Source organism: Podarcis melisellensis, assembly GCF_964234715.1.
Source record: "Podarcis melisellensis genome assembly, chromosome: Z".
Taxonomy (NCBI): Eukaryota; Metazoa; Chordata; class Lepidosauria; order Squamata; family Lacertidae; genus Podarcis; species Podarcis melisellensis.
The window spans coordinates 49,676,889-49,700,894 of NC_138547.1; the positions used below are offsets into that span (position 1 = coordinate 49,676,889).

Consider the following 24,006-nt stretch of genomic DNA (forward strand, 5'->3'; position numbering starts at 1 on the left):
AACAGGTCAAACTCATGTTTGTAGCTTCGAGAACACTGTCGTCCCCTTCTCCTTGTGCCCTCCATCTTTCCCAACATCAGGGGCTTTCCAGGGAGTCTTCTCTTCTCATGAGGTGGCCAAAGTATTGGAGCCTCAGCTTCAGGATCTGTCCTTCCAGTGAGCACTCAGGGTTGATTTCCTTCAGAATGGAGAGGTTTGATCTTCTTGCAGTCCATGGGACTCTCAAGAGTCTCCTCCAGCACCAGAATTCAAAAGCATCCATTCTTGAGCAATCAGCCTTCCTTATGGTCCAGCTCTCACTTCCATACATCACTCCTGGGAAAACCAGAGCTTGAACTATACGGACCTTTGTTGGCAAGGTGATGTCTCGGATTTTTAAAATGCTGCCTAGTTTTGTCATTTAGTTTAGCCACCCCAATTTTTTTTGGGGGGGGGGGGAAATATTTGCCGCCATAGAGTAACAGAGTGGCAGAGGGTGGGGGCAGGGACTTTCACTCCCGTGCTTTTCACTGCTGCCAATAGAGAGGGGCTGGTACAGTTGCAGGCGGAATCCATTCGGGAGATCTGGCCGGATCCCAAGGTTTCCGCAATCCTTCCAGGCTTGCTGCGCACATATCTCAAAGGATATGTGACAAGAGGGGCACGTAAGTAGAGGTACCACTGTATACAATAGGTATACATTGGGCACCCCCCAGAATCCGGCGCCCTGGTTCCCTACACCCCCTTGCACCCCCAGGTCGAGACAGGCCTGAGCGTGCTCAAAACAGAGAACGTTCGGCTTCTGGGAAAAGTCCACCAAACGGAACACTTCCCTCCGGGTTTGCAGCATTTGAAAACCAACGTTGCACCGTATAGTAGCATTGCTTTCCTTGCTCCTTGCCTTCTGAAGGAGCTTTTGTCTCTCTGTCCTTCCCCCACCCCACACTCAGTCTCCCTCTCGACACTAAAAATTCCTCAACGCTTCAGTCATTTCTCCTTTGTGTAGCTATCTAAACTGTGTACATACACGGCGGGGAGATAATTTTGAATTACAGCAATGGAAAAAAACTAGCAAGCCACCCAGGGCTGGAATCGTGAGCCGTATATGGGATCCAGATTAGTTTTCAAAGGGTGTTGGCTGACTTTAAATGAAGGGCCACCACACCTTCTTCTGCTGGATTTCGCTAAACCTTCATGACCTTTCCTTGTTTTTACTTGCGTTGCTAGGGACCTGGAGCAGACCATGCATTAACAGGACAGCTTTAGGGTGAAGAGTATTGTTTCTAGGACAGTTCCTGAGGAGAAACTCTCTGCTTTTTAAGATGCTGTCTAGCTTTGCCGTCACTTTTCTCCCAAGAAGCAGGCGTCTTTTAATTTCATGTCTGCTGTCACCCTCTGCAGTGATCATGGAGCCCAAGAAAGTTTTTTTTATTGTTGTTGTTATTTTAATATTGCGCACACACACACACACACACACACACACACACACACCAAATATACCAGGCATGTCCAACAAGTAGATTGCGACCTACTGGCAGATCATGGGGTGTTCCTGGTAGATCCTGATAGATTTCCGGCCCCTCAGTGATCCCCTCCCACCCCCCAAAAAAGCTCAACAACTTTGCCTTCCCATGAAAAGATCAACAACTCGGGCTTCCCAAAAACAGCTGAACAACTCTAGATTCCTTTAAAAAAGCTCCACAACTTTGCTCTTCCGAAAAAAAGATCAAACAACTCTGGTTTCCCAATAAAAGATCAAACAACTCGGGCTTCCCAAAAACAGCTCAACAATTCTGTGTGTTCCCCCCCCCCCAGCTCAACTCAACAACTTTGGTCCGTCCAACAACAATGGGTAGATCACTGCTAGGTTTTTTTCACACTGTGAGTAGATTGCAGTTTATTGGGAATTGGAAATATATTTAGAGAATGTAAAGGAAGAAATGTTAGAAGATGTTATTTTTTAAAAAAATGTAATACTATAAGAAGAAATAAAAATAAATAAATAAAAGTATGCATCCCTCCCATCCTCCTCGCCCTCCCACCCCATGTTCCTGTGGGAGAGTTGGTTTATGCTTCTTTTTACCAAAAACAAATTCATAACAGTAGGTGGCAAAGAGAGGCAATGTTGTTGCCAGCAGGGTTCCTGTGTGTTGCAAATTAATGTGCCACTTTTCTTTTACTTTCTATGATCTTAAATGCTTGGCTCTTGCCCTTGAAGAAGAAGAAGAAGAGTTTGGATTTGATATCCTACTTGATCACTACCCGAAGGAGTCTCCAAGCAGCTAACAATCTCCTTTCCCTTTGAGGTGAGTGAGGCTAAGAGACTTCAGAGAAGTGTGACTGGCCCAAGGTCACCCAGCAGCTGCATGCAGAGGAGCGGAGACGCAAACCCGGTTCACCACATTATGAGTCCACTGCTCTTAACCACTACACCACACTAGCTCTCAGTGTGCGATGTGTTCCTTGGCTCTGTGATGGAATTGGCCACCTCTCTCGGATCCTCAGAATAGTGCCGTTCTTTCTGTGCCCATTGGCAATCTCACAGAGAAGACCCCCCTTGTGTCACAGCCAGCTGTATATCTTTTTATGTTAGGAAAGGTGGTTTAGAAAGTTTTTTTTAAAAAAACAAACTAGCCATCGAAAAGAATTGCCAGCATTTTGAACTGGATATTGCAACTAGCCAAAATGCAGCGAAGGCATTTCAATGAATGGAACAAGATATTGCGGGGGGTGGCGGAAGGTTGCATTCTGCACATAACACATCAGCTACAACTGTGGTGAGGGTTTTATTCACCCAAAGATGGAAAAGTGATAAAAAAACTGGTGGAATTTGCTGAAATGGCGAAATGAACTGAAAGACTTTGAGACGAGATTGGAAACCATTTATGTTGTATATACAGAATCAATGTAAAGAAATGGACTCGCTCACAGGGTTTGAGTAGACACTGACAATTAACAACAGAAACATTGAAATGATAGAATGTCAGGATAGAACAACATTTTATTTAAGAATATAGTACTGAAGTATAGTATTGTAAGCAGGACCATTTTTTTTCATGTAAAAAACCAAAAGGGGAAGTTTGAGGGGGGGGTTAACCTGTTATTATTTGTTAAGATATATTTGTGGAAAAGATAACAATGTAAAATGCAATAAAAATTATTTAAAGAAAAGAAAGGAAAAGAGGACTGATCCCAGTTTTCAGGACTTCACAAGTTCCAGCACTGAGCCATTCACCAAAACACGGTTTGCTCATTTATTCATCTGCCTTCCTTTGAGCAGTTTTTTCCCAGGATGGTTGTCAGGGAAGAAATGATAATTTTGGCTGAGCCCTGGTTCACATTAAACCAGTGTTTCCCAACCGGTGTTCCGCGGCACACTAGTGTGCCGCGAGATGTTGCCTGGTGTGCCGCGAGCGAGTCCAAAAAAGGTTGGGAAACACTGGTTTCTCTTTCAAAAAGGAAACGTGGCTTAAAGCGGCGCCGCCGCCTCCCACTCACTTTCCTGCTCTGGCTTCCCTAACAGTTTTCCGAGTTGCGTCACTGGATCCAGCCCCCTTTTCCACATGTGACACGGGGCTGGAGGGAGGGAAAGAGGGCTTTACGTCGCGCACAAAGGCAGCCTCCTAGAAGCGCTCTGGGCCGGCGCCGTTTCACCGAAGGCGCCGGAGGACCCCCACCCTCAGCTCCTTCAGAAAGGAAGCCCCGCCCCTCGGCTCCCTACGCCGCCAGGCAGCTCAGCTGACTGACGAGGACGTTCTGCGGCGGCGGCCGCCGCACAACCACCGCAGTTGCTGGCAGCGTCCGCAGCGCAATAAGTAACAGCGCCTGGTGCTGCCAACTCTTTGTCTCTCTCTCCCGCCCCGCCCCCAAGCTCTCGCGCGCCCCGCGTCAACATCGCCGCGCGCAGCTTCCCGAGCTTGAGGCCAGCCACTGCACGCACGCGCCGGCTCGTAATCGGCTCCGGTTGTTGCCTTTCTCCGCCGAGGTCGGTGGACCCCGAGCCTAGGCTTCCTTCCCGCACCCTGCTTTCCGAAGACCGCACACCAGTTGGGCCAGTACATATTCCCCTCCCGTGACTGGAGCGGAATAGCCCTTTCTCTTCTTCCCCAACCCTTGTCGTTGGAGGAGTCCCTCAGTCCCTCGCTTTGCTGCCTCCTCCCCCCCCACCCCCAAAGCTTGGAGGTTCCCCGGCAAGGGGGAGGGGAAAAAAATTGAAAGTTACACTTTCGTGCGTCCCTCCCGGCGTGACGCTGCGCGCTGACGTCACGGGGCTGTAATGGTGGTGTGCCTCGAGATTTTTTTCATCAAACAAGTGTGCCTTTGCCCAAAAAAGGTTGGGAAACACTGCATTAAACCCTGGATACTCTTCCATTGCCTTCTTCAGATGAAACCTCCAAAGGTTTTATATGCATGTTTCTTCCCTTTTGCTCCATCTCACTGAACCACCTTTGGTGCAAGAGGCCTCCGGATCATCCAGGCAAGTGTGCCCCCCCTCCCCACAATGGGAATTGAAAGACAAAGAGGTAAAGGAGGTTATGATTAAGTGGAGCCAGGATTTTGAGTATGCAGTCAGGATGGATCAGTGGGAAAGGCTGTGGAGACAAGATGTCAATTTTACTGCCTGTTACACAATCAAGGAAAATCTAATGAAGATGTGGTACAGGTGGTACGTGACCCCGGCCAGATGAGCTAAAACATATACAGTGGGTTAAGAACTTAATTAGTTCTCGAGGTCCACTCTTAACGTGAAACTGTTCTTAACCCGAAGCACTACTTTATCTAATGGGGCCTCCTGCTGCCGCCACTGTGCGATTTCTGTTCTCATCCTGAAGCAAAATTCTTAACCGAGTTAAGTTCTTAACTTTTTCTGGGTTAGCGGAGTCTGTAACCTGAAGCGTCTTTAACCCGAGGTACCACTGTAAATTAAAATCAAATGCATGTTGGAGATGTAAGACAACGGAAGGAACAAGGTATTGTGTATGGGGTGTGTGTGATAAAATCCAAAAGTTCTAGAGTAATATCTATGAAGAACTAAAAAAGAGGTTCAAAATAATGTTTGAGAAAAGTCCAGAAGCATTCCTTCTGGGTATAGTGAAAAAAGAAATCCCCAAAGATAAGAAAAAAATATTCTGCCACTATGATTTTAGTGGCCAAAAACTGGAAGGGAGATATAGTCCCATCAGTAGTGGACTGGCAAGTAAAATTTTGTGAATTGATTAAATTGGCCCAAACGACAGCAGTAATCGGATGACAACCGAATCAAAAACTCAGGAAATAATGGGAATGTGTAGAGGAGTCTATGGCAAAACATTGTTCCCAAAGAAACTGACTGATAGGCTGATGTTCGCAAAGTCAGGATGAAAGTTGGAGAAGATTTTATGGGTTTCTATGTTGGACAATAAACTACAGTTAGAACTGGATATGGAACAACTGCTTGGTTCAAAATTGGGAAAGGAGTACGACAAGGCTGTATATTCCTCCCTTCTCCCATTCAACTTATATGCCCGATAGATCCTGCGAAAGGCTGGACTGGATGAATCCCAAACCAGAATTAAGATTGTTGGAAGAAATATCAACAACCTCAGATATGCAGATGACACAACTTTGATGGCAGAAAGTGAGGAGGAATAAAAGAACCTTTTAATGAGGGTGAAAGAGAGCGCAAAATATGGTCTGAAGCGCAACATCAAAAAAACTAAAATCATGGCCATTGGTCCCATCACCTCCTATCAAATAGAAGGGGAAGAAATGGAGGCAGTGAGAGATTTTACTTTCTTGGGCTCCATGATCACTGCAGATGGTGACAGCAGTCACAAAATCAAAATATGCCTGCTTCTCTCAGGAGAAAAGTGGTGATAAAACTAGGCAGCATCTCAAAAAGCAGAGACATCACCTTGCTGACAAAGGTCCGTATAGTAAAAGCTATGGTTTTCCCAGTAGTGATGTATGGAAATGAGAGCTGGACCATAAAGAAGGCTGATTGCCGAAGAATTGATGCTTTTGCATTATGGTGCTGGAGGAGAGTGTTGAGAGTCCCATGGACTGCAAGAAGATCAAACATATCCATTCTTAAGGAAATCAGCCCTGAGTGCTCACTGGAAGGACAGATTGTGAAGCTGATGCTCCAAGACTTTGGCCGCCTCATGAGAAGAGAAGACTCCCTGGAAAAGACCCTGATGTTGGGAAAGATGGAGGGCACAAGGAGAAGGGGACGACGGAGGACGAGATGGTTGGACAGTATTCTCGAAGCTATGAACATGAGTCTGACTAAACTGCGGGAGGCAGTGGAAGACAGAAGTGCCTGGCGTGCTCTGGTCCAGGAGGTCACAAAGAGGCGGACACGACTAAACGACTAAACAGCAACAACAAAAAGTAAAGTAGCCCCTTCATGGATCACTGCCTTGTGGCGAAGGGGCTTGAATAACCCCAAGAAGCTGTGAGCCATGCCGTCAGGGCCACCCAAGATGGACAGGTCATAGCCAAGAGTTTAGACTAAATGTGATCCACCTGGAGAAGGAACTGGCAAATCACTCCAGTATTTTGCCAAGAAAACTCAATGGACATAAAAAGGGAGAAGCTTTGAGAAGAAAAGCGAGAGTTTCTAAGGCGTGCTCTGGTTCATAGGGTCACGGAGAGTCGGACATGACTAAGGCGACTAAACAACAATGTAGAGTACCATATTTTTCCATTTAAAACAGTAGGTTCCCCCCCCTAAAAAACAATGTCCAAAATTTGGGAGTGTCTTATACATGGATACATCTCCCCCCCCCATTTTATTAAACCCAAGTTCCCCCAAATAGGGGGCGTCTTATACATGGGGCATCTTAAAGACAGAAAAATACGGTATTTTGCTTTAACACAATATTAAAAGAATATTAAATTAACTAAATTATGCCGAGCACTATTTAGGGGGAGGGAAGTTACGGGGTGGGGAATGTACAATGATATATGGAGATATATTTACAGAATGTCAAGGAAGAAATGTTAGAAGATGTTCTCTTTTTTTGGAATGTAATACTGTAATATTATTATAATTAAGTGTGCACCACCCCTCCTTGCCCTCCCACCCCCTGTGCCTGTGCTCCACCTAGCCAGCACCAACCCTCTTGCTCAGCTGTTTTTTATCTTCTATTTTGGAAATGTACATCCAGTTCCCCCCCTTTAGGTTTTTTGGGGGCCCACAAGAGAGTTAGTGGGGCCCTAAGCTACAGCTTGTTGAGCTTATACATAAATCCAGCACTGGCATAGATAGATGATAGATAGATAGATAGATAGATAGATAGATAGATAGATAGATTATTAATAGGTGTTAGATAGAGGGCTGGATTTAGGGTTGATGAGGCCCTAAGTTACTGAAGTTAATGGGGCCCTTTATATGTCCAGCTGTCCTTTGTCCACAACAAATAATACGTATCTCAAGCCATTTACACATGTTGCCATGCACCAATCCATTCAGAATGTAGGCACCCTATATATAGAAAGGAGCAAAGCAGTGATAGTTTGGGGAGCAGGCTAGCAGGCGGGGCCCATGACTTACATCATAGGAGCCTACACAACAAAAAACAATGTTGCTGTATGTCAGCTTTATTTTATTTGTTTTTTATCTTCTCCTTTGGAAATGTACATCCAGTTTTTTTCCTGCTTTAAATTTTTTTGGGTCCCCCAAGAGAGTGGGGTCCTAAACTGTAGCTCGTTGAGCTTATACATAAATCTGGCACTGGCACTGGCATAGATAGATAGATGATAGATAGATAGATAGATAGATAGATAGATAGATAGATAGATAGATAGATAGATAGATGATAGATAGATGATAGATGATAGATAGATAGATGATGGATAGATAGATAGATATAGATAGATGATAGATAGATAGATGATAGATAGATGATAGATAGATAGATAGATAGATATAGATAGATGATGATGATAGATAGATAGATAGATAGATAGATAGATGATATAGATAGATAGATACAGTAGATAGATAGATAGATAGATAGATAGATAGATAGATGATAGATAGATAGATAGATAGATAGATAGATAGATAGATAGATGATAGATAGATGATAGATAGATGATAAATAGATGATAGATATAGATGATAGATAGATGATAGATAGATAGATAGATAGATAGATATAGATAGATAGATAGATAGATAGATAGATAGATAGATAGATAGATAGATGATAGACAGATGGACAGATGATTGATTGATTGATTGAGGGCTGGATTTAGGTTTGATGAGGCCCTAAGCTACCTGAAGGTAATTGGGCCCTTTATATGTCCAGCTGTCCTTTGTCCACAACAAATTGCCACTTTTTGTGTTGAATAAATGCTATATGGTAATTGATGGAACTCATAGGTATCTCAAGCCATTTGCACATGTTGCCAGACAACCAGTCCATGCAGAATGTCGGCACCCTATATATAGAAATGAGCAAAGCAGAGATAGTTTGAGGAGCAGGCTTACATCATAGGAGCCTACACAACACAAACCACGGTTGCTGTATGTCGGTTTTATTTGTTTTTTTATCTTCTCTTTTGGAAATGTACATCCAGGTTTTTTCACGTTAATTTTTTTTGGGGGGGCCAAGAGAAGGGGCCCTAAACTAGAGCTTGTTGAGCTTATATGTAAAGCAGGCACTGGCTCCACCCAGCCACCACCAACCCTCTGGCACAGCTGCTTCCAGATCTTGGTTCCCCTTCCCTGCCTCCTGAGCAAAGCAGCCACTCCCCAGTCTCTCCTCCTGGGCATCATCCAGGCAGAGGATCCTTCAGTGTGAGTCTGTCTGTCTGTCTCTCTCCTCTAACACCTCTCCAAGGACATCTTCCAGCCTGAGGGTTAGAAGACAGCTGTCCAAGCCTCTGGCTGCTGCAGGCGACCATCTCTATTAGTAAGTTTCTTGTTAACTTGGGGAATTCCCCTTCCCCAACGTATTCCGGAGGGAAAGTTTATGCTTCTTTTTATCCAAAAAATTTCCTAGCAGTACTAGAAGGTGGCAAAGAGGGCAGTGTTGTTTCCGGCAAGGTTCCTGTGGGTTGCGAATTAATGTGCCACTTTTCTTTTGCTTTCTGTGATCTGAAATGCTTGGCTCTTTCCATTGGCTGTGCAATGGAAGAGGCTCCTTCTCTCAGATTCTCAAAATCACCCACTTCTTTCTGAGCCCGTTGTTGGCAATCTCACCATCGGGCAGGGCACCCTGGCTCAGATTCAGAACCCTGGATACTCTTCCATTGCCTTCTTCAGATGAAACCTCCAAATGTTTTATATGCATGTCGCTTCCCTTTGGCTCCATCCCATGGGACCACCTTTGGGGCAGCAGGATCCGGGTCTGCGCCTCAGGACCGTTCAGGCTCGTCTGCATCCCCCCCTCCTCCTCGCCCTCCCACCTCACGCTCCAATGCTCCACCCAGCCAGCACCAACCCTCTGGCTCAGCTGCTTCCAGATCTTAGTTCCCCTTCCTTCCTCCTGAGCAAAGCAGCCGCTCCCCAGTCTCTCCTCCTGAGCATCATCCAGGCAGCAGGTCAGAGGTGAGTCTGTCTCAGTGTGAGTCTGTCTGTCTCTCTCCTCTAACACCTCTCCAAGGACATCTTCCAGCCTGGGGGTTAGAAAACGGCTGTCCAAGCCTCTGGCTGCTGCTGGCGACTGTCTCTAACTGTTAGTACGTTTCTTGTTAGCTCGGGTAATCCCTCTTCCCCAACTTATTCTGGAGGGAAAGTTTGTGCTTCTTTTTATCCAAAAAAATTCCTAACAGAACTAGAAGGTGGCAAAGGGTGCAATGTTGTTGCTGGCAGCGTTCCTGTGCATTGTCAGTTGCCAAAAAATTAATGTCAACTTTTCTTTCGCTTTCTGTGATCTGAAATGCTTGGCTCTTTCCCTCGGCTGTGCAATGGAAGGGGCTGCCTCTCTCAGGATCTCAGAATTGCCCCGTTTTCTCTGTACCCATTGGCAATCTCACAATCGGGCAGAGCCAGGGCCGGATTTAGGTTTGATGAGGCCCTCAGCTACTGAAAGTCATGGGGCCCTTGATCTGTCCAGCTGTCATTTGTCAACAACATTTTGTCACTTTTTGTGTGTGTTGAATGTGTGCTATATGGTCACTGATGAAGCTAATAGGTATCTAAAGCCATTTGCACATAATGAAATATAGGTAGGTAGCCTTGTTGGTCTGACAGTCAAAATAAATTAAAAAATTAAAAAATTGACCAGTAGCACCTTAGAGACCATCTAAGTTTGTTCTCAGTAGAAGCTTTCATGTGCAGGTGCCCTTCTTCAGATACACGGAAACAGAAGTTCCCAGACCCTGATCAATAATTAATAATAATAATAATAATAATAATAATAATAATAATAATATATTTTTTTATTTATACCCCGCCCTCCCCAGCCAAGGCCGGGCTCAGAGCGGCTTACAAGCAATAATAAAAACAAGATGAATGATTACAACTTAAAAACAAAAATAAAATACAACATTAAAATACCACATTAAAATATTGAAACATTAAAATATTAAAATGTAGCCTCATCGCAGGAGGAGAAAGGAAAAATGAAAAAGAAAGGGGGAGGGAATCAAATTGGCTCCAAGCCAAAGGCCAGGTGGAACAACTCTGTCTTACAGGCCCAGTGGAAAGAAATCAGATCCTGCAGGGCCCTGGTCTCATGAGGCAGAGCGTTCCACCAAGCTGGAGCCAGAGTTGAAAAGGCCCTGGCTCTGATTGAAGCCAATCTAACTTCCTTAGGGCCCAGGACCACTAGGGTGTTGCTGTTTATGGACCTTGAGGCTCTCTGTGGGGCATACCAGGAGAGGCGGTCCCATAGGTTTGAGGGTCCTAGGCCGTGAAGGGCTTTCAAGGTCAAAAGCAGCACCTTAAATCTGACCCTGTACTCCACCGGGAGCCAGTGCAGATTGAAAAGCACTGGGTGAATATGCTCCCATGGCAGGGACCCCGTGAGGAGCCTCACTGCAGCATTCTGTACCCGCTGGAGTTTATGGGACAGCTTCAAGGGCAGCCCCACATAGAGCGAATTACAGTAGTCAAGCCTGGAGATGACCGTCGCATGGATCACTGTGGCCAGGTCGGGGCGGGAAAGGTAAGGGACCAACTGCTTGATGCGGCGAAGGTGGAAAAATGTCGCCTTGGCTGTTGCTGTAACTTGCGCATCCATGGAAAGGGAGGCGTCAAGGATTACACCCAAACTCTTAACGGAAGGCAATGGCACTAATTGGGCCCCCGCAAGAGAAGGGAGTTGGTCCCTCATCCCCATGCCATCCCGACCCATCCATAGGATTTATACCCCGCCCTCCCCAGCCAAGGCCGGGCTCAGAGCGGCTTACAAGCAATAATAAAAACAAGATGAATGATTACAACTTAAAAACAAAAATAAAATACAACATTAAAATACAACATTAAAATATTGAAACATTAAAATGCAGCCTCATCGCAGGAGGAGAAAGGAAAAAGGAAAAAGAAAGGGGGACCCATGCCATCCCGACCAAGTCTTCAAAGGATTTAGTTTCAATCGGCTCCCACGAAACCATCCAGCCACAGCTTCCAAGCATCTGGTCAGTGTGTTCGGGCCGAGTCAGTGTGGCCATCCATCAGCAGATAGAGCTGAGTGTCATATAGAGGGAGGGTGGGGCGGGGTTTTTCTCCGAAGGGTAGTAGGACTCAATGGGTATGGTCAACCTGTGGGCGACTGTGATCGACTGCAATTAGTCCGATAGGAAAAAGCAAGGGAGAGTATGCAGATGACCCAAAATAGCCGAAAATAAAAAAAAATAAAAAAAATTGTCCAGTAGCACCTTAGAGACCAACTCAGTTTGTTCTTGGTCGAAGCTTTCATGTGCAGGCGCCCTTCTTTAGATACAGTGAAACAGAAGTCCCCAGACCTGATATGTAGTGGGAGGGTGGGGTGGGGTATTTCTCAGAAGGGTAGTAGTAGATGGGTGATTTTATGGTTCCCAAAAGGAAACCTTCCTCTGCTTGTCCATATTGAGAGGATGCTAGCAAAGCTGAACCTTTTCCTAAAAAAGGATTACAGACCTGTGCCTCCATGATTGACATCTTCTTAATGCTTGTAGTCAATAATAATAACAACACTTGGCTGTTGTGTGCAGGCAGACTTCTTCAGATACACTGAAGCGGAAGTCCCCAGACCCTGATATATAGTGGGAGGGGAGTCCCCGGACCCTGATATATAGAGGGAGGGGAGTCCCCGGACCCTGATATATAGAGGGAGGGGAGTCCCCTGACCCTGATATATAGAGGGAGGGGAGTCCCCGGACCCTGATATATAGAGGGAGGGGAGTCCCCGGACCCTGATATATAGAGGGAGGGTGGGGCGGGGTTTTTCTCCGAAGGGTAGTAGTATGGGTATGGTCAACCTGTTGGCGACTGTGAATGACTGCAATTAGTCCTATTTTTCTCCTTCCAATCAAGTACAGCAGAAAGGTTGTTCAAATAGAATGAGTTAACTTATTAAACCTCACCATAATTTCATGTTTCTAATCGTGTAACTAAATCAGTCATTTTTTATATAACTGTAAAAACCCCTCTGAAGATTTATGATTCCAAAAAGGAAACCTTCCTCTGTTTGTCAATATGAAGAGGATGCCAGCAAGGTTAACCCTTTCTGTAAAAAAAGGGATTTTATTATTCCCAAAAGGAAACCTTCCTCTGCTTGTCCATATTTAGAGGTTGCCTGCAAGGTTGAACCTTTCTGTAAAAAAAGAAAGAAAAAAAGATTTAAATCAAGCCTTCCTGACTAGTGGTTCAAATCAAGGAATTTAAATCGTGAGTTAAATTGGTTTGATTTAAATCAAATCCACCCTGATTATAATGCTGTATAGGAAACCCTCCCCCCCCCCAATCCTTACAAAGAGTAGCCTTTCACAAGATTTCATCCCGAAAAGAAAACACCATAATATTTTTAACCCCCGGAGGAATTTCTCTGAAGATGGACTCTGTGCCCAAGCGGGTTATCAAATGAACCTCTGTTAAATGAGTCTGCTCTTTAATAAGCAGATCTACACGGTGCAGTATTTTCTGGGCAACACTAATAACATCAATATAAAGTTGAAAATAAATGCTATCGTCTGCAGAAAATAAAACACATATAATGACAAGTTATGTAACATCCGAAATGCCAATTTATATCTGTATAGATGAGGAATGCAACACACGTGTTTAAGAGGAATGCAACACACGTGTTTAAATGATAACTGAGAAATTTCCACAAGAAAGAAATTTATTTAAAAAATAGGCTTTAAGTAATCAGCCTGTGACTTTATAGTTTCAAATTGCGTTGTGCTGCCAGATTTGATATATAGATATATTGGTCCATCACCAAAGAGTAGTCAACGTAATGAGTTGACATTTTAAACAGTGCTGAAGCAACCTGCATAAAAGGTAAAGGTACCCCTGCCCGTATGGGCCAGTCGTGTCCGACTCTAGGGTTGTGCGCCCATCTCACTTAAGAGGCCGGGGGCCAGCGCTGTCCGCAGACACTTCCGGGTCAGTGGCCAGCGTGACAAGCTGCATCTGGCGAGCCAGCGCAGCACACGGAACTCCCGCTAGTAAGCGGTCCTATTTATCTACTTGCACCCGGGGGTGCTTTCGAACTGTTAGGTTGGCAGGTGCTGGGACCGAACGACGGGAGCGCACCCCGCTGTGGGGATTCAAACCCCCGACCTGCCGATCGGCAAGTCCTAGGCGCTGAGGTTTTACCCACAGCGCCACCCGCATCCCCTGCATATTAAATAACAAATAAGCAATAAGGAATACGTACCAAGTAAATTTTTTTAGGATATCCATACATGTAAATATAATACTTGTAGATCAGAGCTCACTAACCAGTGTAGCTGGCTGATGCTGATAAAACTGATGTATAGAACTGATAATTATTTATTTGACACACCTGTCAATAACCTCAAGAACAGTGTAAGAAAATTGAAAGGTACAGTACATTATTTGGAAATTGTAAATTTCGGTGACATTCTACTATTAATAATAATTAGCCACGTGCTGCGGCTGAATTTGAGTAGACAAGTAAGGCAACACACAACATGTTTAAATTGTACAACTGATAATCTGGTTTTCGTGTTGGTTTTATGCATGTGGTTTTTAATGTGAAGCGCCCCGAGAGATATGGGGCGGTGTAGAAATACAAGAAATAATAAATAATAATAACAAACACGACACCAGACACTGTCCACCAGCATACATCTAGATTCAGGTGGGTAGCTGCATTGGTGGGACGCAGTCAAAATAAATAAATGGTTCAGCAGTGCCTTAAGAGACCAACTCAGTTTGTTCTGGGTCAAAGCTTTCATGGGCAGGCCCCCTTCTTCTGATACACGGAAGCAGAAGTCCCCTGACACTTATATATAGAGGGAGGGAGGGAGGGAGGGGAGGGTGGGGTATTTCTCAGAAGGGTAGTAGGAGATGGGTGATTTTACAGTTCCCAAAATGGAAACCTTCCTCTGCTTGTCCACATTGAGGGGATGACTTCTTCAGATATATTGAAGCGGAAGTCCCCAGACCCTGATATATAGTGGGAGGAGAAGTCCCCAGACCCTTATATATAGAGGGAGGAAAAGTCCCCAGACCCTGATATATAGAGGGAGGGTGGGGCGGGGGTTTTCTCCAAAGGGTAGTAGGACTCAGTGGGTATGGTCAACTTGTTGGCGACTGTGAATGACTGCAATTAGTCCTACAGGAAAAAGCAAGGGATGGTATGCAGATGAGCAAAAATAGCTTTAGCATATGCAATGAGACAGGAATCCAATATCTCTATTCAGACCAGGTCTCTCCATAGTTTTCAGCTGAGTGATAAGTTACAATTCAGCCACTTCTCTCTCAAGTCTATTTCCTTGGAGATTCTGCGTTTAATGTCCCAGGAGATGGAAGTGTTCTCCTCCTGGCTTATCTGTCTGGTCTGAATAGAGATATTGGAGTCTGGTCTCATTACACATGCTAAAGCTAATTTTGGTCATCTGCATACTTTCCCTTGCTTTTTCTTGTAGGACTAATTGCAGTCATTCATAGTCGTCCACAGGTTGACCATACCCATTGAGTCCTACTACCCTCATGAGAAGGGACGCGGGTGGCGCTGTGGTCTAAACCACTGAGCCTAGGACACAGCAGTCAGATGCTCAGCCAGATGTTGCAGGGCCTGTTTATTTCCCTTCCCACTTGGAGGGACACAGTGGGCAAGTTGGTTTTGTAACATGGAGAGCACAGCACAAAAACCAAATGTTTTCCCTGTAGAGAAGGAAGTGGTGGAGATCACAGAATTGCAAAGTTGGAAGGGACCCTTACAATGGCTTAGGCATGGCTTCCTTCTTTCTTTGGCGATCCCTTGTAGCCGAGTCAGATTGTTTTCCATTAACACGGTTTTAGCAATGAGTCCGTAAGTGACCGTGGAGGCCAATTCTGTATCCACATGTCCTTCCACAGTGGGGACATTGGTTTCCGGGCGGGAGTTGATCCCACAAGTGTGCCTTCCTCTTAGCGTGTTTCTCCCTTGCATCCAGAGTTTGAGTGTCTTCAAACCCCACTGACACCTTTGGTCAAGGCTGTTCTCCCATTGGAGCTCTCGCAGGCCAGTGTTTCCCAGTTGTCAGTGTTTATACTACATTTTTAAAGATATGCCTTTAGATCTTTCAACCGCTTTTGTGAACCACCAGCATTATGCTTTCCATTTTTAAGTTTGGAATAGAGTAGTTGCTTTGGAAGACGATCATCAGGCATCCGTACAACATGACCAGTCCAAAGTTGATGTTGAAGAATCATTGCTTCAACACTGGCGATCTTTGCTTCTTCCAGTACGCTGGCATTAGTTCTCCTGTGTCTTCCCAAACTTTTTGGAGACCCTGTTGATGGAATCTTTCGAGGAGTTGGAGATGGCGTTGATAAGCGGTCCATGTTTCACAAGCAGACAGTCAGGTTGGTAGTACCATAGCAAATTTGGGTTTCCCTGCAAATGTCCCAGTCCTCAAACACTCTGCTCTTCATTCGGGAGAAAGCCGCACTCGCAGAGCTCAGGCAGTGGTGGATTTCGGCATCAATGTCGGCCCTTATGGAAAGATAACTCCCTAGGTAGGAGAAGTGATCGACACTTTCCAACATTACACCATTGAGCTGGATTTGTGGTGCTGCAGAGGGGTTATTTTGTGCTTGTTGGTGCAGCTCTTTGGTTTTTTGCATGTGAAGCGACAGGCCAAGCTTTTCGTAAGCTTCTGTGAAGATATTTAGAGTGGTTTGGAAAGCAAAGAGCCGAGTTCCAAATTTTGGAACCAAATATGGCTTGAATCGTTTTAGGGTTGTGCCTGGAAGAGAAATACAGTCATACCTCGGGTTAAATACACTTCAAGTTGAGTGCGTTCGAGTTGTGCTCTGCGGCAACCCAGAAGTAACGGAGCGCGTTACTTCCGGGTTTTGCCGCATGCGCAGACGCTCAAAATGACATCATGTGCATGCATAGAAGTGGCGAAAAGTGACGCGCATGTGCGCAGACGTGCCATCACTAGATACGTTTACCTCTAGATGCGAATGGGGCTCCGGAACGGATCCTGTTCGTATCTAGAGGTACCACTGTAGATGTGTTTAGGGTTACAGTGGCGGCAGCAGTAACAAAGACGAACAGCTCCTTTCACATTCCTAAATGTGTCCAAGTTCTGATGTAAGCTTAAAGGCTTAGGCTGCCGTGAGTAAATATGCATAGGAATCAGATGATGGGATTCAGCTGCTAATTATGCCAGGATTATGCCGCTCCCAATTTGTCCACTCCTGCTGGCCTTTGCAAAAACTTCGTAACCCAAATCTAGTGCTAGAGTTTGCTCTTTTCTTCCTCCCTCATCCTCCCTTTTCCTTTTGTGTCGTGTCTGTTAGAAGGAAACACAGGCGTTTGTAGGTTTTTTTGGAAGCTCTTATTTTTTTTAGCCAAGTAAGATTGTCTTCCATAAATACGGTTTTAACCATGACTTTGGAGGCCAATTCTGGATCCCCACATCCTTCCATAGTGGGGACATAGGTTTCTGGGCAGGAACAAACACACACACCAGCCTGTGCCAAGGTGCCAGTCCAGATTGGGGGGCCCTACTGTGGCAGTTTAGTTTGAAAACCCCATTGGCACAAATTGTGAATTGCACAAACTGTGCCACGTCGATGTAGGCCTTGACACAACCTTTTTTTTAGTAAGGCATCAAGACTACTCCACCCCATGCAGGAAAAGGACATATGGAAAGCAGCTATTTACAAGGGACCAGCAGCCAGAGTGTTTTAAGTCACCTGGGCTGTGCCTGTGTGTGCTCTAACTCTTGGGCAGCCTTTCCCAATTTGGTGCCCTCCAGAGGTTTTGGACGGTCTCTCCCATTAGTGGCCGGCAGCTGCTCTGGGATATATATATTTAGGGCGGTTCATAAAAAACTTTTTTTTATATAAAAAAAATGCCTGCTCCCAAGGTCTTATCTTACTACACTAGGGATTATATAGCTATATCTGAAATTTCATGCATATCAGTTAATATCTTGACCCTGCTCCGCTGAATTGACATTTCAGCCTTCACGACACAGGAAAATGGCCAAGTAAACAGCTATTTTCATGGAGGAGGGTCAAGATATTAACTGATATGCATGAAATTTCAGATATAGCTATATAATCCCTAGTGTGATAAGATAAGACCTTGGGAGCACACATTTTTTTTAAAAAAATTATGAACCGCCATTAATTATATATATATTCATATTCATATTGCAAGTCTTTATTTCATTTGATTATTATAACATGGAATCTATGCTCTAAGATATATAGAATATACAATGTAAGATGTGATATTGATAAAGTTCCCGTTTTCCATTCTGTGTCTATCTTGTTCTGTTATCATGGCTTCCCTCCACTACAGCTAGACCTTCTTGGTATATTTTAAACTAGTCATTGTGTTTTTTTATATATAGTGGTTACTTTAACCCCCAGAATGATCTTACAGTCTTACAATAACTTCCCCAAACCTTTACAAACTCAGTCCATACATATCAAGAAATTGGAACAATGTTTTGTCATATATTCTTCTAAGCCAGGGGTGGCCAACTCCCAAGAGACTGTGATCTACTCACAGTGAAAAACTGATAGGGATCTAGGTCAGAGTTGTTGAGCTTTTATTAGGAGGGAAAGCCCCGTTTTTTGGGGTTCAGGTCACGATCTGCCTGTTGGACATGCTTGTTCTAATCAGTTCCATATTGAGTTTTTGATTCAACTGAAGTCCAATGGCCGCTGTCATTTTATCCGGTTCTTTAAATTCACATACCGTATTTTTTGCTCTATAAGACTCACCTTTTCCCTCCTAAGAAGTAAGGGGAAATGTGTGTGCGTCTTATGGAGTGAATGCAAGCTGCGCAGCCAGAACAGAAGCCAGAACAGCAAGAGGGGTTGCTGCTTTCACTGCGCAGAGATCCCTCTTGCTGGTCTGGATTCTGAGATTCAGAATATTTTTTTTTTCTTGTTTTCCTCCTCCAAAAACTAGGTGCGGTAATTTGTTTAACCAATCCTCTATTCCAATTTTTAGCTATCAACAACCTGCCAGCGGCCGTGGCATTTAGAAACACACTTTTCTTATCATTCAGGATGTCTTTTTTAACAATACCTGTTAGGAATGCTTCTGGCCTTTTCTCAAAGGATGTTTCAAACATCTTTTTTAGTTCTTCATAAATTGTATTCCAGACCACCGCCCCCCCATTTTTTCGCATCCCCACCATATGGGAAACATCGTTCCTTCTGCTCTGTTGAATCTCCAACTTTAGTTGGATTTTAATTTGTACGTTTTAGCAACTCCGGTTGGGGTCATGTCCAACCTGTGCATCATCTTCATTCGGTTCTCCTTAATTGTGTAACAGGCAGTCAATCTAATATCTCGCCTCCATAGCTTTCCCCACTGCTCTGGGATATTCATGCATAGCGACTGCACATTCTCTCTCTCTCTCTCTCTCTCTCTCTCTCTCTCTCTCTCTCTCTCTCTCTCTCTTTCTCTCTCTCTCTTTCTCCTCTCGCCTCAATTGCTGCCAAAATATTTGGGTGGCTGCCCCCTCCCTCCCTCTCTGGTTTCTTCAGCCCTCTCTGGCTTGTGGTGAAACGTTCCTCTCTGTATCTTCTCTTGACGTCCGCGGTGTCAAGGAATGAATCCATTGTAAACGGATGAGTCACTTTAATCTCGATTTTATTTTGGGTGGCCGGGGCGGCTGCCAATGGCCAATTTAAAGCGCCAACCCACCGCTTGTACGGTAGGGCGGTTCATAAAAAACTTTTTTTTGAAAATGCCTACTCCAAAGGTCTTATTTTACCACACTAGGGATTATATAGCTATATCTGAATTTTCATGCATATCAGTTAATATCTCAACCCTCCTCCACAAAAATAGCTGTTTACTTCACCTTGTGGGGGCCAGTCTATATTTTAAGGGAGGGGGGGAAATAAACGAATTCCTATGCCCCACAAATAAGCCAGAGATGCATTTTAAATAAAAGGACACATTCTACTCATGTAAAAACACGCTGATTCCCGGGCTGTCTGCGGGCCAGATTTAGAAGGTGATTGGGTCAGATCCGCCCCCGGGCCTTAGGTTGCCTACCCATGCTTTTAACTAACCAGAAAGGAAATCTGGAATCCTCAGGAAAAGGGCAGGGCTACACTGCCTTGCTGGCCAGGCTCTCTCAAGTGCAGTCCTATATTCTTGGCTTTCTAACTTCTGTACTGAAAACATTGTCCAGTAGCACCTTAGAGACCAACTAAGTTTGTTCTGGGTCTAAGCTTTCATGTGCAAGCACACTTCTTCAGATACACTGAAACGTGCACACAAAAGCTTATACCAAGAACAAACTTAGTTGGTCTCTAAGCTGCTACTGGACAATGTTTTTATTTTTTAATATATTTCGAATGCGTCAGATCAACACAGCTATCTACCTGATTCTGTACTGAAAGTCCACCTCACCCTATGTCGGAAAGGAAGGGGGGCACGTGCCTCCATTATTTCTTTTTTTATATACTTCGTATTTGCTATCTTATTTGGCCAACCTCCCTGTAAGGACTGCGTGCCTGATTGTTTATGTGCGTAAGTGGGAGGGGAAAGAAAGAAAGAGTATTTCATCATTGTTATGATTATAGTCTAGCTATCAAATTACCTGCATGGAAATGATTTGTGAATTTTGCAATTACCTTCAACGGATTGATAAGAATAGATGATGGAAATGATGGTTTCTAGCCAAAGTGCAGGCTGATTTGTCATGGAAGGAGATAAAACAAAGAAGTTTGGACATATGCCTGGTACAAATGGCAGAAAGCCAGATTTCCTCCACCTTGGGACGCGTCGCAGTGGAAAGTCACAGGCACAAGAAAGAAAAAGAGACATGCCACGGACAGACTGTTGGACTACAAAGAATATAAAGAGAGAAATAAAGAAAATAAATATCCACACAGAAACATATGACATTGGTCCAACCCACTTGCCAGACGAACTCAGAGTCTGTTAAAAATAAACGAAGGATCAAGATCGGAATGTTTTATTGGAATGACCTGGACTAATTATGATAAGCCGCACAAATGTGAAATCACCATCATGCCCCCCGAAACCTCAGAGCATGGGAAGTCAACCAAAGACTTACTATTTGGCTTAATATGTGGATCATTTGGTGATTTTATCATTTGGAATGTTTTTAATGTGGTATTTATTAGATTGTTAAAATGGAAATTTAATCAATATTACTATAAAAAGAGAAGGAAAGAAAGTCCACCTCACCCAAAGTAGTGGGAGACCAGGGAATACCCATTTGCACCACCAGCCTCCTCTCGGAGGCCTTGGTGGCATCCGATAGGTGGTTGCTAAGCAACCACGGATGCCTCCCTGGTCCTCCATCTCCTGTTAACTGTGACATCTTCTCTCCTCACTGTCACTGAGAACACCCAAAGGAAAACGCAGAGCCCAGAGGCTTCACCGAGGCCACCCACATGGGCGAGAAAAATGATGGTGAAGGAAGCGGAAACGCGGAAACGGATGTCAACGACGAAGGCAATTTCTGGGGGATGCTATTAGTTTTGTGGCTTGGGAGGAAATGGGTGGAGGGTCTCAGCTAGTAGTACATGCCACCCCCCCAACAAAAAACCCCTCCATGGTTGTTAAGAGTCCTGCTGCAGACCGAAAATTCCCCGCCCCAATGCGATTAAATCAAAAAGTTCTTGGGTAATATTTACGAAGAATTTTAATGAGTGTTCAAAATGACATTTGAAAAAAGACCAGAAGCCTTTCTTCTCTCTCCCCCCACCCTGGGTAACACATCTTTATTCATTTTATGTACAATCTTTACAACAAAAGACTTCACATCCAAGACAAAACAGTATATAACAAAATCTTGAGTCTCGTATTTTCATTTGTACTGATTCTTCTCAGATTTCCTTATTTTACTATTCCTTAATTTCTGTCTCCTTTTGGTTCCTTATCCTTAATCTCTTAGGTCCCATATATATCTTTAACAATTTTTCAATTAATGCCCTCACCTCCTTCCCCCTAAACTTGTTGCTTCCCTTCACCCATGTACAATCTTCTTTACATACTGTTGTTGCTGTTTTTGTTGTTGAGTTAACAGCTGTTTATATTTGTTGTTCCATATTTGTTTTAATATCATCCTATAACCTTGAGCCCTTTAAACTATTGCATATCAATTTTAGACTCCGAAGCCAACTCTTTTCATGTGATCCTTTACGCATTCTCACTCTTTATAAAAAAAAATTATTAGCACAGCCTCTAATTGTTGCTGTTAACTTTGCCATCTCTGCAAATTCACAAAGTTTAGCTTGCCATTCTAGTAATTCTGGAATTTTGTCTGTTTTCCGGTTTTTTGCCACTAATATTCATCCTTGGGGATGTCACTAGATATTAAGCCCAGCAGAAAACATTCTGGCTTTTTAGAAATTGAACTCCTAAGTATGTGGCACATTGTCCCCACCTCCCTCCAGCAGAGATTTGAGTGCTTTTTGTACATCTTTGATAATTTTACTGGGGTGAGGTACCAACGATAGAACATCTTCATTATATTCTCTTTAATCAGATAGCAGGCTGTAAAGTTTATATCGGTTTTCCATAACCTTTCCCATCTCTCTAAGTGGATTGTCTGGCCGAGAAGCCTTTCTTCTAGGAATAGGGACATCCCCAACAACAAGAAAAAAAATTCTTATACGCCTCCAGGATTTGGGTGGCAAAAAACTGGAAGGGAGATAAAGTCCTTTCAGTGGCAGAAGGGCAAATTGAATTTTGTGAATTCATTGAATTGGCCAAAATGATGACAGCAATCAGATTACATTCTAACCAAAACTTAAAGAAAGAGTGGGAATGTGTAGATGAATCTATGGGAAAACAGTGTTCCGAATGAAATTGTTTAGACTGAAATCCACAAAGTTACAATAGAAAGAGCTACAAGATTATATGGGCTAATATCTAAAGTACAATTTTTTTCTGTCTATAAGATGCCCCCATGTATAAGATGCCCCCTATTTTTGGGGACTCAGATTTAAGAAAATGGGGGGGGGAGAGATCCATGTACAAGACGCCCCCCTAATTTTTGACATTATTTTTTAGGGGGGAAACCTAGTCTAATAATAATAATAATAATAATAATAATAATAATAATAATAATAATAATAATAATAATATAATTTATTATTTGTATCCCGCCTATCTGGCTGGGTTTCCCCAGCCACTCTGGGCGGCTTCCACAGAGACCAAAAATACACTAAGATGTCACACATTGAAAACTTCCCTGAACAGCCTTAAGATGTCTTCTGACTGTCAGGTAGTTGTTTATCGCTTTGACATCTGATGGGAGGGCGTTCCACAGGGCGGGCGCCACTACCGAGAAGGCCCTCTGCCTGGTTCCCTGTAGCTTTGCTTCTTACAATGAGGGAACTGCCAGAAGGCACGGAAAAATACAGTATACTGTTTGAACACAAATAAAGGATATACTGTAGAAATCAATCTAATGGGGCCAAGCATGGGTGGAGGGAAGGTCATAGGGACACTAAGGGTGAAGTTGCAGAAGGATGTTTGGATACATATATATACAACGTACGGCAAAAAATGTTAAAAGGTGTTTTCTTTTGAATGGATCAAAGTAGTAATGTGAGAAGCAAATAAAAGTTAATTTTAAAAGAGGGAGAAAGGGAAATCCCCTGCAATAAAAGTATGTTTAGGGGTCCCAGATGAGACAACCAAAGTCCATAAAAGGGCAGGGCTGTGCCAGGGCCCAGGTTGGCACATGCAGAGCGAGGGCTTCATGTTCACTGCAACATAATGGAGACCTTTCGGAAAACCTCTGCCTAGCCAGCCAGACGAGCTGCATAAAAATAAAATGGGATTTATATCATCACAGAAGCTTAGGAAAGAGTACTATGGTCCCAGCCAAGCAGCCACGGTTCCAGATGTGCAGTTAAAATAACTACAAACATCAGATTCAGGTAGGTAGCCATGTTTGTCTGATGCAGTCGAGAGAGAGAGAGAGAGAGAGAGAGAATAAAATAATAATAATAATAATAATAATAATAATAATAATAATAATAATAATGATGATGATGATGATGATGTCCAGTTTTCCTCCATGAAAATAGCTGTTTACTTGGCCATTTTCCTATGTCGTGAAGGCTGAAATGTCAATTCAGTGGAGCAGGGTCAAGATATTAACTGATATGCTTGAAATTTCAGAAATAGCTATATAATCCCTAGTGTAGTAAGATAAAACCTTGGGAGCAGGTCTTAAAAAATAAGGTTTTTTATGAACCGCCCTACTATATATAGATGTCTTTTGTTTTTCTAGCTTGATCAAAATGATTGATTCTTTCATAACAGGTAGATAGTTAAGAGATTAGGCAGCTTCCATGCACCCCAGAATTTGGCGCCCAGGTGCCCCACGCCCCTTGCGCCCCTGGGTCAAGACGGCCCTGACCTGCCGCCCCCAAAAAAACTCCATGGCTCTTAAGAT

At 43.9% G+C, this 24,006-nt stretch overlaps 2 protein-coding genes and 1 long non-coding RNA gene across 4 annotated transcripts in view; 2 read left to right on the forward strand and 1 right to left on the reverse strand.

Moving 5' to 3' along the window:
- Positions 1 to 24,006, forward strand: part of LOC309361801 (P2R1A-PPP2R2A-interacting phosphatase regulator 1-like) — a gene marked incomplete at its 3' end in the record, with an annotated part of 82,702 nt that overhangs the window by 57,643 nt on the left and 1,053 nt on the right. The window lies entirely within an intron of this gene.
- On the reverse strand, positions 7,309 to 10,139 carry LOC309361817. Its single transcript, XR_014164652.1, has 3 exons — positions 9,567 to 10,139; positions 8,305 to 8,781; positions 7,309 to 7,393 (listed from the first exon to the last, which is right to left on the reverse strand). It is a non-coding gene; the product is annotated as an uncharacterized lncRNA (long non-coding RNA).
- FHL1 (four and a half LIM domains 1) overlaps positions 8,813 to 24,006 on the forward strand; it is a 65,782-nt gene continuing 50,588 nt past the window's right edge. Inside the window, exon 1 of one of the 2 annotated variants that reach the window (XM_081897016.1) lies at positions 8,813 to 8,882. The gene's annotated coding sequence lies outside the window, so the exon portion shown is untranslated. Of the gene's footprint in view, positions 8,883 to 9,497; positions 9,521 to 24,006 lie in introns of those variants that run through there. The other variant, XM_081897017.1, reaches the window with a different exon arrangement.